Consider the following 13,822-nt stretch of genomic DNA (forward strand, 5'->3'; position numbering starts at 1 on the left):
CGCTGCTACGTGCAGCACAAAACCATAAAAATACACTACCCTACATGCTGCTGATATTGTTCTGTGTGCATGACCTCCAGACCCGGCGTCCTCTGCTGAGGCACCACACTTGCCCAGATATTTCCTAGAATGCATGGATACAAACAAGATTATACATTGGTAAATACAGACTCACAAGACAGCTGCGATAGAGAAAAGCTGTATAGACACAAATGGAACTTTTATTAATGTGACCCTGTCATCAGGGGACTATAAAATGCTAGGAAAGTTGTAGCGTAACATGGCCTGTATAATCTATCTGTAATAGGAAAATGCCTCTGTTAGCAACTGTCAGCAATGGGTATGTCACCCCCTCCATGCATCCTCTAAATGGGTGCTGAAAGTGATATAACTGCTGGTGTACCAGGAACAAAATTGTTTTCAGTAACATTACAGAAAGTATAAAGGAGCCATGTTAAAAAACATTTTGTCCACTAGCAGTTGAACTACTTTCAGTGCCAGCTGAGATGAGTCCAGGTGGACCCTATGTTGGTAACCACTGTCACCAATGAGTAAAGTGGGCCTTTCTATGTTTCATGTACTCAAACTAACAATCCAGCACTTGAGAAATGTAATTGATGAACAATATGTAATAGAACAGAATATTAACGAATATCTCCTTAACTTTTATAATATACAAAACACAGCAAAATTCTATAGATTAATATTTTATATAGCAACTTTCATCCCCAAAATTATATACATACAGAACAACAGAAAAGCAGCCACCTTAAGTCAATTAAGAATCAATTTAAGACAAATCCAAGTAAAACACTCTTAAACCAAACGAAGTGTCCACACAGGAGTTTGCATAAAGTTAGCTAATTTCTTTTAGGGAGATTTAATTGAAACCAGTGCAACTTTCTCATGCAGACAGGGGCTAAATTACAGGCACAGATTATAAAACAGGTTTAAACCAATGTGACAGAGTTTGCACATGCAGTATTTTAATTTAATAATTATGCATGGCACTTAACTGACTGCAATATTCAAATTACAAGGATAAAGCAATCAACATTAACCCATTAGGTGACTAACAAAGTGACAAGAGGAGCAGAGATAGAAGGTCAGCTACAAAGAGGAACAATTGGCAATTTTTAAATAAGTTTGAATATTTGTTCTGGAAGATATGCTCTAGTCCAAACAGGAATTATTTCAGGGAAGTTCTGTATAATGAAGGTCAAACTATATGATCACAGTAGTCCCGTCTGGCTTTATAATCTATGAATCTTTTGAACCAAAGTCAGAGAGGGAAGTAACTAATTTGTAGAAGGGTCATATCTAGTCACTTAATCTTCCAGTGAAAACCAGTTCCTTGCAATAAGTACCCAGGGCTGCAGGGGGTGAAAGTGGGCCCATTCACTGCACATTTTCTTTTGAAGAAAAGATTCCAAAAATCCCTCCCTCCACACAAATTATCAATTCACAATACTGTAATGGAAACAATTTCTGAGCTGCTACTTCAAGCTAACCACCCATTCCCTCACTATTACCTCTCCCAATTTTTCCAAAATAGCAGGTTTTCATTAAGGCACTCCTCCAAATTGAGAGGCAAATAAATTATCCCCCGATAAAAAGTGAGACAAAAAAAAAGCTATACATGCAGTAAATAAAGCAACATTCATTTGGGGCAGTGGGGAGGGGGTGCATTAAACTGGTTAGCAGTTATTAGCGGACAACAGAAAACATAATTGGCACAAACTAATAAAGATAAGAAAATCTGTGCACACAGACTGGATAGGATAAGATTTTCTAAAATTAAGACAACCAGCCCTACACCATCAAAAAAATGGCACAGCAAGAGGATATACTGTAAAAACAAATGAGTGGAGACGGTACATGGGTTCACAAAAAGAAAAAAGGAAAGTAATGGGAAGATTATGAGGGATCACAGTGAAAGATTGATGACAAGGAAACAAGATGAGCACAGGGTAAGAATCACAGTGTAGTTTTTTTTGGAGAAGGAAGAATTACAGCAGATAAATAATTATGATGGAGGAATCCTCCAAATTGAGAGGCAAATAGTGATTAAAGGGATGGGGCAAAGGATTCCAGTTAAAGGAAAATGGACCACTGTAAGGCTTTGTTACCGAGCTGTTAGTGGGTGGCAGAAGGTTAACTAGAGGATTATAGGGCTATAGTTAAGGAACGCAGAGGACGGTGGTGAGACAGTCATTGGGTAGGGGCAAAGGAGGGTTACTGGGACAGTTGTTGGGGATGAAGTGACAATAAGGGCCTCGGGGAATAGTTAGGTGCGCAGTCTTTAGGAGTGGGAGAAGGCTGGAGGGGACTGGGATGATGGAGGGGTCAGGGATAACAGACACCACACAAGTCTGACAGTCAGTCACTGGGGGCAGGAGTGAGGGTCTGTGGAAGAGAATATTCTGGAGTGATGGGGTAATATTGGGAATGAGAGGGGCTGGCCACAGGGGCTGTGTGGGGCTCCCCTTGAGATGGGAGGCTCCCTGGGGTGATACACAAGCAGAGGAGGAGACTCCAGGGGCAACACTGGGACTGGGGAGGGGGCTGCCGGCTCCTGCGGAAACACTGGGACGGTGGCGGGGGATGCGATCAGTTCCGGGGCGATCGTGGGACGGAGGCCGGGGGGCTGCCTCTCGGGGGAGGGGTGGGGGAAGCTCCGGGGCGATACTAGGGCTGTGGCAGGGATGGGGGGAGGGTGGGGAGCCGCTGCCTCTGGGGGCCGCGAGGCATTTCCAGTGCGTAGTAGGTCGAGGCCTCTCACTACAGGCCGAGCCGGGGCAGAGGAGCCGGATCCCCGCCCGGGCTCGGCCCCTCCCCGGGGTTGGCGGCTCAGGGGCACAAAACGCGCCCGAAGGGGGGAAAAACCGAGCAGCGGCGGCGGCGGCGGAGTGACTCCCAGCCCGGCCCCGCTGCCGCTGCCCGGCCCGCTCCGGCCGCCGGCCTCACTGCGACACCGCGGCGGCGCTGAGGCCTCGGCACTCACCAGCATCGCGCGTCCCGCAGAGTCAGACTCAGGCAGGCCCCGGCCGCGCCGCGTCCGTCCGTCCGTCCGCCCGCCCGCGGCCCGCCCCTTCCCCTTCCGCCTCCGCCCGCCAGGCCCCGGATCCGCCGCCGCCGCCGCCTCCCCGCGCGGCCCCAGAGGCGGAGCAAGCGCCCCGCCCACCTCGCCAGCCACGCGGGGAGAGGCAGGGCGCCTCCGGGCTCCTTCCGTCCGGGCTCCTGCCTGCGCTCCCGGCCCCCTAGCCCCAAAGAGCGGGAAGGGGCCCCGCCGACGCGGGAGGGTGACTTATTACCCCGCCCGAGGAGGAAAGATGTGCCCAACCCCAGACGAGCACCCACCGACCTGCCAACGCCAGAGGGGAACCCCGCAGCACCCACCCCTCGCCCCCCACTCACCCACAAAACAGCTCAACCCCAGAGGGAGAAATGGGGGGGACCAAGCGACACTCCCTCCTGCCCAGCGCGGAGGAGCTCTCCTCCCCACCCCAATCCGATGGAGAAAGAGGAGAGGCTAACTGATCCTCCTCCAGCACCAGAGAGGATGGAAGAGTAAAACCCCTTCCCTACAGTCAGCCTTAGAGAAAAGGGGAGAGGGCGAAAACACCCTGCCCCCCAGGTAGTATACTTTTATTTACACCAGTCATGTTGCTCATAGAGCCCTCTGTTGTCTTCCCTTGGAGGATGGTTGTAATGCTACGTTTGAAATCAGTGTAATATCACACGTCTAGTGGTGTAACTTGTGGGGAATCTCAGTTGGCGGGGAACTCAGACTTGTTTTTTGTTAACTCTGCTGAATTGGGCTAAAGTGGCAGGGCTCCCGTAGTGGCCACAGTTTGACTAGAGGAGGTCTTGTTTGAGAGAGATTCACTCCCGTCCTCTTGGCTGGAGCAAGTGCTGGAGTTTCAGGCCCATTTATTTTTTTATTTACGGATGTTAGAGAGAGATATCTGGACCTAGAGGATGTGATGAGGTTGGGGTGATGTATTGCCTCACTGGATAGGTAGAGGTCATATTATAGTAGACAGGAATTATTGGAGGAGACATTGAAGGCCTGCTGTTGCTATATATAACATTGTCATATTGTCAGTTCTTGCAAATTAAGTTGGGTTGAACCTGAGCCATGTTTGAAGGGGAGACTTGATCCAGTAGTTGCCATTTGCCACCTGTAAGTGACACCCTACCTTGGTGATGATGGCATCATGCTGGTGGAAGTGCTGCCTCTGATGAGACATTAACTCCTGTGCAGTTACTAAAGAGTGTAGAGGGTATATCTTGCAAAATTGAGAGCATCCTGACAAAGTAGCAGTTTGTATAATAAATAATACGCTGACTACCTGCAGTGCCCTTGCCGTTTCAGTTGGGTATCATATTTTTCACTATCTGTCCTAAAGTATTGTCTGTTATTCACCATGACCTCCACTTGCTAGCATGAGTTTGAGATGCCACACAATCCTATGATATAGCTCCTCAAAAATGAGTGTCAATAAAACATTTATACTGTCAAACTCATGCATTTTGTTTATGCCATACTGTACAAAATAGCTACTTTAGGTATTTTTTAGAGTTAAACGTACTAGTGCTTTAAAAGAAAAATCTTTCTTTGAAATCAAGCTTCCTCAGTACCAGAAAGGGAGAAAGGAAAAAAGGTTGTAGTATTTCTATTACAGTAGCACCTAGAGGCTACTGAGACTGAGCTCAGAATCTCATTATTCTAAGCACTGTACACACACATAGTGAGATACAGTCCTTTCCTGATGAGTTTACAATCTAATAGACAAAGCAACCAGGTGGTAAGACAGGTAAAGGATAGGTACCGTGACAGATGCACAGATAAGTGAAGTGACTTGCCCAAGAACACATAGTAGGTCAGTGACAGGACTGGTAACAGAAACCAGGACTCCTCCCTCTCAATCCTGTGTTTTATCAAGTGGACCAAATTGCTTTAAAAATTAGTGTTAATACATTTAAAACTTTTAAAATATATTAAATAGTTTTATGTATATCAAGATGATACAATTTTAAGTTCTATAACTCTCAGCCATCCAGAACTAGTTACAGATGCTTTTATACCATATTAGGCCATGTCTATACTGATGGCGGCAAATTCGCCGCCGCCAGATCGATGTTTCTGGATCGATTGAGCGGTCAGTGTAGACCCGCTCAATCAATCAGGAAGTCGACGCTGGTAAACCACCCCCTCAAGCAGCGTAACACTGTGTCGACGGGAACGCTGTTCCCGTCAGCACAGCGCAGTGTAGACAGCACGCAGAAGGGAAGCAGAGGAGTCGACATGAGTTACGCAAGCTACTCTGCGTAGTTTGCATAACTCCCGTCGACTGCCGCCGAATCTTCAGGTATGTGTAGACCAGGGCTTAGACAGCCTGGATTTCTAGCTCTTTCTAGCCCTTACAGGGTCACAGAATATCAGTTCTGGTGGAGACGAGCGCAGGACAGCAGACAAAAAAGAATGAAGATCCTTTTCTAAATTGAAATAAATGGAAATTATCTCTGGTCAGGTCAACATCAAGAATCATTGATACAAAAAAAAAAAAAAATTCTTTTACCTTGAAGAACAGTAAATGTTGGGTAGTAAGCCCTGATGTTTATCAAAATGTGAAGTCAATATCAGAACTGTTGCATACATTTTGCATATTTTCAATAGATTTACCTAGAAATCTTTTCATTATAAACATCAGTTTCAGAAATGTAACATTTTTTCTTGGAAGGTGAAATTCCAAAGACAAAATGAAAGTTGAAGTTGGGAAAAGCCCCCATCTTTAACCTGATCAGGAAGCAGAGATGTGCATGTTCTATCTCAAATTCAAAGATGAATAGTTTTAACTGAATTTAACTGCAAACAAATCAGATGAACAAATTAACATAAAATACATTATCTGACTGGTTAATTTTAATGGTTGAGGACATGAAATACAAATTTCTAGCACATCACATGATTTTTCAGTGGTTCACCACATGGAATTTTATTCTTGTATATAATAATATGAAACCATTTTTGTATAATTTTGCATAATTAAAGATATTCTTCTGAAGAATAATAGAGATATGAACAAATAACTTAGGTCCAAATCCTGTCGTCTTGTTCTTTATTGCTGAGGGCTATGATACAGTGGAATTAAAGGGGTTCCACTGCAAAAGGAGAAGGGACAGGACTTAGGGACCCTTACACAGGGTGTCTGCACACTTCTGTGCACCTAAGACCTTTGCTGTAGGTGGGCTCTTTGCACCCTATCATTACAAATAATATAAATGCAGATCCACTGGCCAGTCTCCTCTGCAGACAAAGGGATACATTCTGATCTTACTCCAAATTTCCTATGGTATAATTAACTACACTGAAGTCAATGTAGTTACTCTGCTTTCACACCAGTGGAAAGAACATCAGAATCTGGCCCACGGAGTGCAACACTCCACAGTATACTGTACTATGGTACAAGTTGCACAAGCAGTAGAGGACCAGGCTGGGGAAGAAGATTCCTTTCCATCCAGAAATTATTAGCTTGCAGGCTGTGCATCATTTTCAAAATTTGGCTGTTAACACCCTACAAACAGCAGTTGTCCCCACAACCTCTTGAAAGAATTATTTCTTTATACAATAAAAATCTTCTCCAGAACCACCCTCTGATGTGAACATAATCAAATTCATTGAGACCGCTCCTTTAAGAAAACAGTGCTGGCATAGCAAAGCAGAACAAGGAGCAACGGTCTCAAGTTGCAGGGCGGGAGGTCTAGGTTGGACATTAGGAAAAAGTTTTTCACTAGGAGGGTGGTGAAGCACTGGAATGGGTTACCTAGGGAGGTGGTGGAATCTCCATCCTTAGAGGTTTTTAAGCTGAGGCTTGACAAAGCCCTGGTTGGGATGATATAGTTGAGGTTAGTCCTGCTTTGAGCAGGGGGTTGGACTAGATGACCTCCTGAGGTCCCTTCCAACTCTAATATTCTATGATTCTATACATTGGGAGTTGAATAAGTACATGTGATGGACCCTATTTGCCAGCTGGGGAGCATTGCATCATGTACGTTAACTTTGTCCAAGCACTATCCCTGGACACAACATAGCACTTCTTATTTGACAGAGCAGGAGTTATGTATTAGGGGTGGAGTGATGAATAACATGCTGTCTCACGGGTGGAGTCAGGACAAAGATGATCAAAGGAAGGAGGAAACCAAATATGAGGGCGGGAGAATGATTGTTAAAAAATGAGGACAAAGATGGTAACATTTCTGAAGGTGAGTCTTAATTGCATTTTACAATATAATAATAATATTTAATTAAATTCGTGCACTGTTAAAGTCAGCATTATTTTTCAAATGCTAAACCAAGGAGAGGATTGGGGCCACACCTAAGAGAAGGTGGGGCGGGAGGGAACACCTTTCAAGGGGCGAAAAGGGAAAATGTCTGAAGTATCATGCACAAACAACCATTACAATCTGGTTCTGTGTCCTGTAGCATGACAAAGAAAAATAATTTTCTTAACTCTGCAACAGAAATTTGAGATTATAGAGAAATTTGAGCATGGCGTCCCAGCAAGAAAAAACTTTCACTAAAGTATAATTGTGATTTGCGAACAAGGGCAAGTCACAGATTCATAAGTTTATTCATGATGGTGATAGCGTAGCTGGTGTGCTGAGGTGGAAGACTGAAACAATCTTCACTGGAGGATTTAGATGTTGCTAAATACACATGGTTCAATCAGAAATGTGCTGAAGGAATTCCAGTTTCAGGAGTCCAATGATAGCAGAAAAAGCCAGGGAATTTCATGTTAAAATGAATATTACTATCAGGCCCTGTCTCCCAATAGTCAGGCCTAGTGGTTGGAGCAGAGGTAGAAACCAGAAGAATAGTCTGGATTGGGCTGAGGGGTAGTACTGAAACTGAGATCTGGGGACAGGCCAACTATCAGAACCGAGATCAGAGTCTGCAGACAAGCCAAACTCAGTCGGAGTCCACTGATCCTTTCAAGATGAGATGTAATCAGCAGATAATAGCTAGATGGAGAGGAGAAGAGAGAATTTAGAAAGGTACCACTCTATAGCAGTGACTCCTAGCAAATGCTGCCTCCAGAAAGGTTTGGAGATCTAACTTGTAACGGTTTGTGAATGTGTGAATACTCATTTGGAGTGGTTTTACGGATGTTTTCTGCAGAAAATAATATCTTAGTCCATAATGTGGAAGTGGACCTAAAGGTTTTGTGCTTTTAAGCCACTAGGTGTTTTCACCAGAATTTGCTCTTTAAGCTTCCTTGTTGCAATTCTATATTCATCTTGCTCAGATAGTCTTCTCCTTCATGACCATGTTTCCACGAAGCCCCACAGTAAAAGTTGTGACAAGCCTCTCCGTCACACAGCCATAAAACCTTGTTGAACAGCATTTGGCAGTTATGTGATGTGTAGGTCCCATGAGCTCGCTTTGGAGATGATGCACTGATGTTTCCAATCTGGGTTGGTGAGCACATATAAGATCCATAAATTGTCCATGTTCTTTGGAAACCTCAGGATTTGAGATTCTACATAAACTTGCTAGAGCTGAGGGCCATGAGCCTCTCTCAAATAATTTCTTCCTCATGCATAGAAGAGATTTCATGGACAGCACTGTTGTAATGTATGACTTCAACGGACAGGGAGAGACCTCAGTCCCCCCTCCTGCTGTGTCAGGAGGCAATCCAAGCTGTGAAAATGGTGGAATTTAGAATGAAGTGACCCTATCAACTCTGCACCTGTCAATTACAAAAAACAACATTCGAAGAAACTTAAGTGAGAAAGGTGAGGATCAGTGTGAGTGGTTGTTCAAACCTTTGGTAGCTTGTCTGATATTTGTCAGGTAAAGCCATCCAGATATGGGCTTGTCTTGTTACAAATCTAATCAGCTACAAATCAACGAGTCCAAGTTTCAGCTTGGGAACCGGCAAAAAAGCACAGGGCCTACCAGAACCTTTAATTTACATAGCGGGGAAGGACTCATGGTTCCCCCCCCCCCCCCCCCATTTTACTGAAGAAGGTTCCACAGGATAGGTCAGAGTCCCTGGTTTGGGAACAGCAGATCTGCTTCTCAAAGATTCTGGATCTGTTCAGAGGCAGACTATTCTGTCTTCGGTGTCACAGCATGGAAGCAATACATTCAGAGAACATGCTATTGCTGGGAGATTTGTGCGCTTCCTTCCCACATCAGGAGAGCATGGCATGCCACAAAAAGGCATTTGTGGCATACCACTCTCAGTCCCCAGAAAAATCATGGAGCAGGTCCTCAAGGAATCCATTAGGATCAGGAACAGTCAGCATGGATTCACCAAGAGCAAGTCATGCCTAACCAACCTGATTGCCTTCTATGATGAGATGACTGGCTCTGTGATTGTGGGGAAAGTGGTGGACATGATATACCTTGACATTTGCAAGGCTTTTGATACGGTTTCCCACAATATTCTTATCAGCAAGTTAAAGAAGTATGGGTTGGATGAATGAACTATAAGATGGATAGAAATTTGGCTAGATCATCAGGCTCAACGGGTAGTGATCAACGGCTAGATGTCTATTTGGCAGCCAGTAACAAGCGGAATGTCCCAAGAGTCAGTGTTGGGGCTGGTTTGCTTCAACATCTTCCTTAATGATCTGGAGGATGGTGTGGATTGCACCCTCAGCAAGTTTGCTGATGACACTAAGCTGGGGGGAGTGGTAGATATGCTGGAGGGTAGGGATAGGATACAAAGTGACCTAGACAAATTGGCAGATTAGGCCCAAAAAAATCTGATGAGATTCAACAAGGACAAGTGCAGAGTCCTGCATGTAGAACAGAAGAATCCCATGCACTGCTACAGACTCGGGATCGACTGGCTAGGTAGCAGTTCTGCAGAAAAGGATCTGGGGGTTACCATGGACAAGAAGCTGGATATGAGTCAACAGTGTGCCCTTATTGCCAAGAAAGCTAATGGCGTATTGGGCTGCATTATCAGAAGCATTGCCAGCAGATGGAGGGAAGTGATTATTCCCCTCTATTCGACTGGTGAGGCCTCGTTTGGAGTACTGTGTCTAGTTTTGGGGCCCCCACTACAGAAAGAATGCGGACAAAATGGAGAGAGTTCAGCAAAGGGGGCTGGAGCACGTGACTTATGAGGAGAGGCTGAGGGAACTCGTCTTGTTTAGTCTGCAGAAGAGAAGAATGAGGGGGGATTTGATAGCAGCCTGTAACTACCTGAAAGGGGGTTCCAGGGAGGTTGGAGCTAGGCTGTTCTCAGTGGTAGTAGGTGACACAACTAGGAGCAATGGTCTCAAGTTGCAGTGGGGGAGGTCTAGGCTGGATATTAGGAAACACTTTTTCAGTAGGAGGGTGGTGAAGCACTGGAATGGGTTACCTGGGGAGATGTTGGAATCTCCATCCTTAGAGGTTTTTAAGATGTGGCTTGACAAAGCACTGGCTGGGATGACTTAGTTGGGGTTGGTCCTGCTTTGAGAAGGAGTTGGACTAGATGATCTCCTGAGGTCCCGTCCAACCCTAATCTTCTATGATACTATTATTTGGATTTCTAAAAGCATCAGTTCATTTCAAGTAAACTTTTAGTTTTCATTACATCCATTTTGTGCCATAATTCTTCCTGATCACGTCTAGTATTTGAATAACAAGAATGGATATATTCTTTTGATATCTGTGAGAACTAATGTTATGCTTACAGTTAAAGTCAGGTCAGGTGAATAGCATGGCCTCTTCTATTGGAAGGTGTAGTGTGCTCCTCAGTTGATAGAGTTCCTTAATAGTAGACCCATCTTGTGGATAATAGATAAGAATTTGAAAAATCTCAAGTTAGGAACTCAAGGACTTATTGGTCAGCCTCTAAGTAGGCACCTTTGAATCTTTTTGGAGGTTGCAGGAGTTCTGCTGTGTTTTGAAGTCTTTTCATTAGTTGATGAGACAAAATTTGTGAATGTAAAGACATTGGTATAGAAACAAGTGTTGATAATTGTCTCCTCAAGGTTAATATTGCCAAGCTGAAGGACAGGTTATCCTTTAAGAATGTGGGGATTTAGAGATCTGCAGTTTATTGGGATTATTTTGGCTGCCTCTCACTAGCAGTGGATATTTGTTCTTTGTATTATACTACTCATATTTGGGGAGTTTCTTGGATGTTAGGAGCTCTTACTTTGTCTGGCAGATCTGGTTTTCTCAATCTTCCATTTCGAAGCCAAGTTGCTAATTTAGTAATGGTGTATTCCAGTGTTAAGGCATAGGCCCTGTTAACACAAGCTGAAGGTTGTGTTGATCATGGATTTGCTATTTTTAAGAACCTCTGCTGCTTCAACTAGTGAGGGGCAACTAGGAAGATGCATTCCTTTTCTCCATTAGCTTATGAACCAGATGGGAGATGAAGGATAAGGTCAAGGAGCATATAATTAGGTGCTCAGGTTAGGGATATATTCTTAGCTACAGTATCTTATTTGGCCATAGGTCGGAGAGGGTGTGGTGTCAACTGCTATTGCTCTTCTGTTGTGAATGGAGAAGTATATTTGAAACTTGTGATTGTCTAGTGAGGTAAATAAGTACATTGTGGGTTATTCCAATGAGCCTATCATACAGTTTTATATAGACTACTAATGAAGGAATCATTCACTGTCTTGAGTTATTTTTCTTCTCAGTCAGTCTGCCCAGTCACTGGTGGCTTCATTTATGTGCATAGCTTTCAGGAAGAGTGTGTTCTTTTGCCCACTGAGACAACTTTTTTGCTGTCAAATGAAGCCTGGTTCTAGCAGTTCCCCCTTGTCAAGTCAGCTAGGAGATCATGTTTATAGTTTTGTCTTCACCAGGATATGCTTATTTTTTAGGACCAACTATAACTTTCACAGAACCTGCTCACTTCCCTGAGTTCCAATAGGTTGACTGATTTTTCTTTCTTTTGTCCCTGAAACACACTCTTTGTACCAAGTTCTTCCCTGACTGGATTCTCTAGTTCTCAGTACTCAAGTTTGGTGAGAATTGTCTTCATTGATTGGCAGTGATGTCCCTTTGGTCAATCTCTACTTTTCCATCCACCACAACAAAGTGTATTACCTTGCCTGGAACTGTGACATCTGAATTTAGTGATAGATCCTATCTTTGTCATGTAGTAAAAAGGAGTCTCTAATGCATCTCATGGGCTATCATTCTCAGAGCCACTCTGTGATACAAGAGATCATGATTCCAAAGAAGTACTCTTTCCATTCCACTAGTATGTCAGGAGGATGTTAAATGACAGCTACTCAAATTAGAGTTGGATTTTAAATAGGCAGGTCCAGATAACTTGCAACCAAGAATTTTAAAAGAACTGGGTGAGGAGCTTGCTGGACTGTTGATTATCAAGTCTTGGTACACTGTGGAAATTCCAGGAGACTGGAAGAAAGCCAGTGTTGTGCCAATATTTTTAAAAGGGTAAATGGAATGACCCAAGTATTTATACACCTGTCAGTCTGACATCAGTCCCAAGCAAAAATAATGGAGTGGCTGATACGAGATTTGATTAATAATGAATTAAAAGAGTAATATGCAATTGAACATGGATTTATGGAAAGTAATTTTAAAAAAAAATGAGATTACAAGTTTGGCTGATAAATTGTTGATGTAATATACTTAGACTTCTGTGAGGTGCTTGACTGTATGAAATATTGATTTAAAAATAGAACAATATAAAATTAATATGACATATTAAATGGATTAAAAACTGGCTAATTTATAGGTCTCAAAATGTAAGTGTAAATGGGGAATCATCATTGAGCAGGTCTGACTCTAGTGTACTCCTGCAGAGAGATGTTCTTGGCCCAACACTGTTGAACATTTTTATCAATGACCTTAAAGAAAACATAAACTCATCATTGAGAAAGTTGGCTAATGACACAAAAATTGAGGGAGTTGCAAATTATAAAGAGGACAGGTCACTAATACGGTGTGAATGGATTTGTTGGTAAGTTGAGCGCAAGTGAACTATACATTTTATATGGCTAAATGTAAATGCATATATTTAAGAACAAAGAACGTAAGCCATACTAACAGGATGGGAGACTCTATCCTGGGAAGTAGTGAGTCCGAAAAAGATTTGGGGGGTCATGGTGGGTAATCATCTGGCTCTAACTGCTAATAGTGATCCTGTTTATGCCCTCTGCTTCTGTGCTACAAGAGCTGGCAATGCATTGAGACAAATTGTTACAAACATGATGATGAAAATGCATGCTAGACTTTCTGCTTAAAACTGTATTACTGACCATACACAATGAGAGAAACCACTCAGAAGCTAGCAGATGAAAGCAGTCAGCTACATCTAGTGTTTAACACTGTATAGATTATCACATCTAACACAGTGCAATTTTCCCCTATACACAAGCCATAATAGATGAAATATCTCACATACTGAAGTTGGTAGGTAAGCACAAACACACTTGGAAGGGTGCACCACTTCTGCTATGCTGGAAGAAGCTTTAAGACAACTGCATATTTTATCAGCAGACTCATTTTGCATAATATTCTGAATATTGAAAATCTGGCTGAAATATCTTTTTAGGTCCTTACATAAACATATTTGATCTTACCTGTAATATTTGAGATACCCACAGTAATGGTTAAAAATGTCAAAGGAGCGTTTTTTCTTTTATAAACAAACATTGTAAGAAGGAAATAAAGTTAACATTCATTAAATTAATCTCTGAGCCAGAAATTTTTATGTTGTTTTACAATTACACAGAATTCAACTAAAGCAATTAAAGATTCACTAATTCATGTGTGCTAACTGCGTGGTTAACACTGCTCCAAATGTCAGATGAGGTAAACAAT

At 43.1% G+C, this 13,822-nt stretch overlaps 1 protein-coding gene and 1 long non-coding RNA gene across 2 annotated transcripts in view; one reads left to right on the top strand and one right to left on the bottom strand.

Annotated features, from left to right (window-relative positions):
- CUL1 (cullin 1) overlaps window positions 1-3,089 on the bottom strand; it is a 90,622-nt gene extending 87,533 nt beyond the window's left edge. The window contains exon 1 of the mRNA XM_067550346.1: window positions 3,005-3,089. The gene's annotated coding sequence lies outside the window, so the exon portion shown is untranslated. The remainder of the gene's footprint in view (window positions 1-3,004) is intronic.
- A 338-nt stretch (window positions 3,090-3,427) lies between these two features.
- Window positions 3,428-13,822, top strand: part of LOC137154615 (uncharacterized) — a 90,091-nt gene continuing 79,696 nt past the window's right edge. The window contains exon 1 of the long non-coding RNA XR_010920248.1: window positions 3,428-3,637. This is a non-coding gene — a long non-coding RNA (uncharacterized lncRNA). The remainder of the gene's footprint in view (window positions 3,638-13,822) is intronic.

The sequence above is a fragment of the Emydura macquarii genome, unplaced genomic scaffold (genome assembly GCF_026122565.2).
Source record: "Emydura macquarii macquarii isolate MOO-44397 ecotype Brisbane River unplaced genomic scaffold, CSIRO-AGI_Emac_v2 contig_1263, whole genome shotgun sequence".
Lineage (NCBI taxonomy): Eukaryota > Metazoa > Chordata > Testudines > Chelidae > Emydura > Emydura macquarii.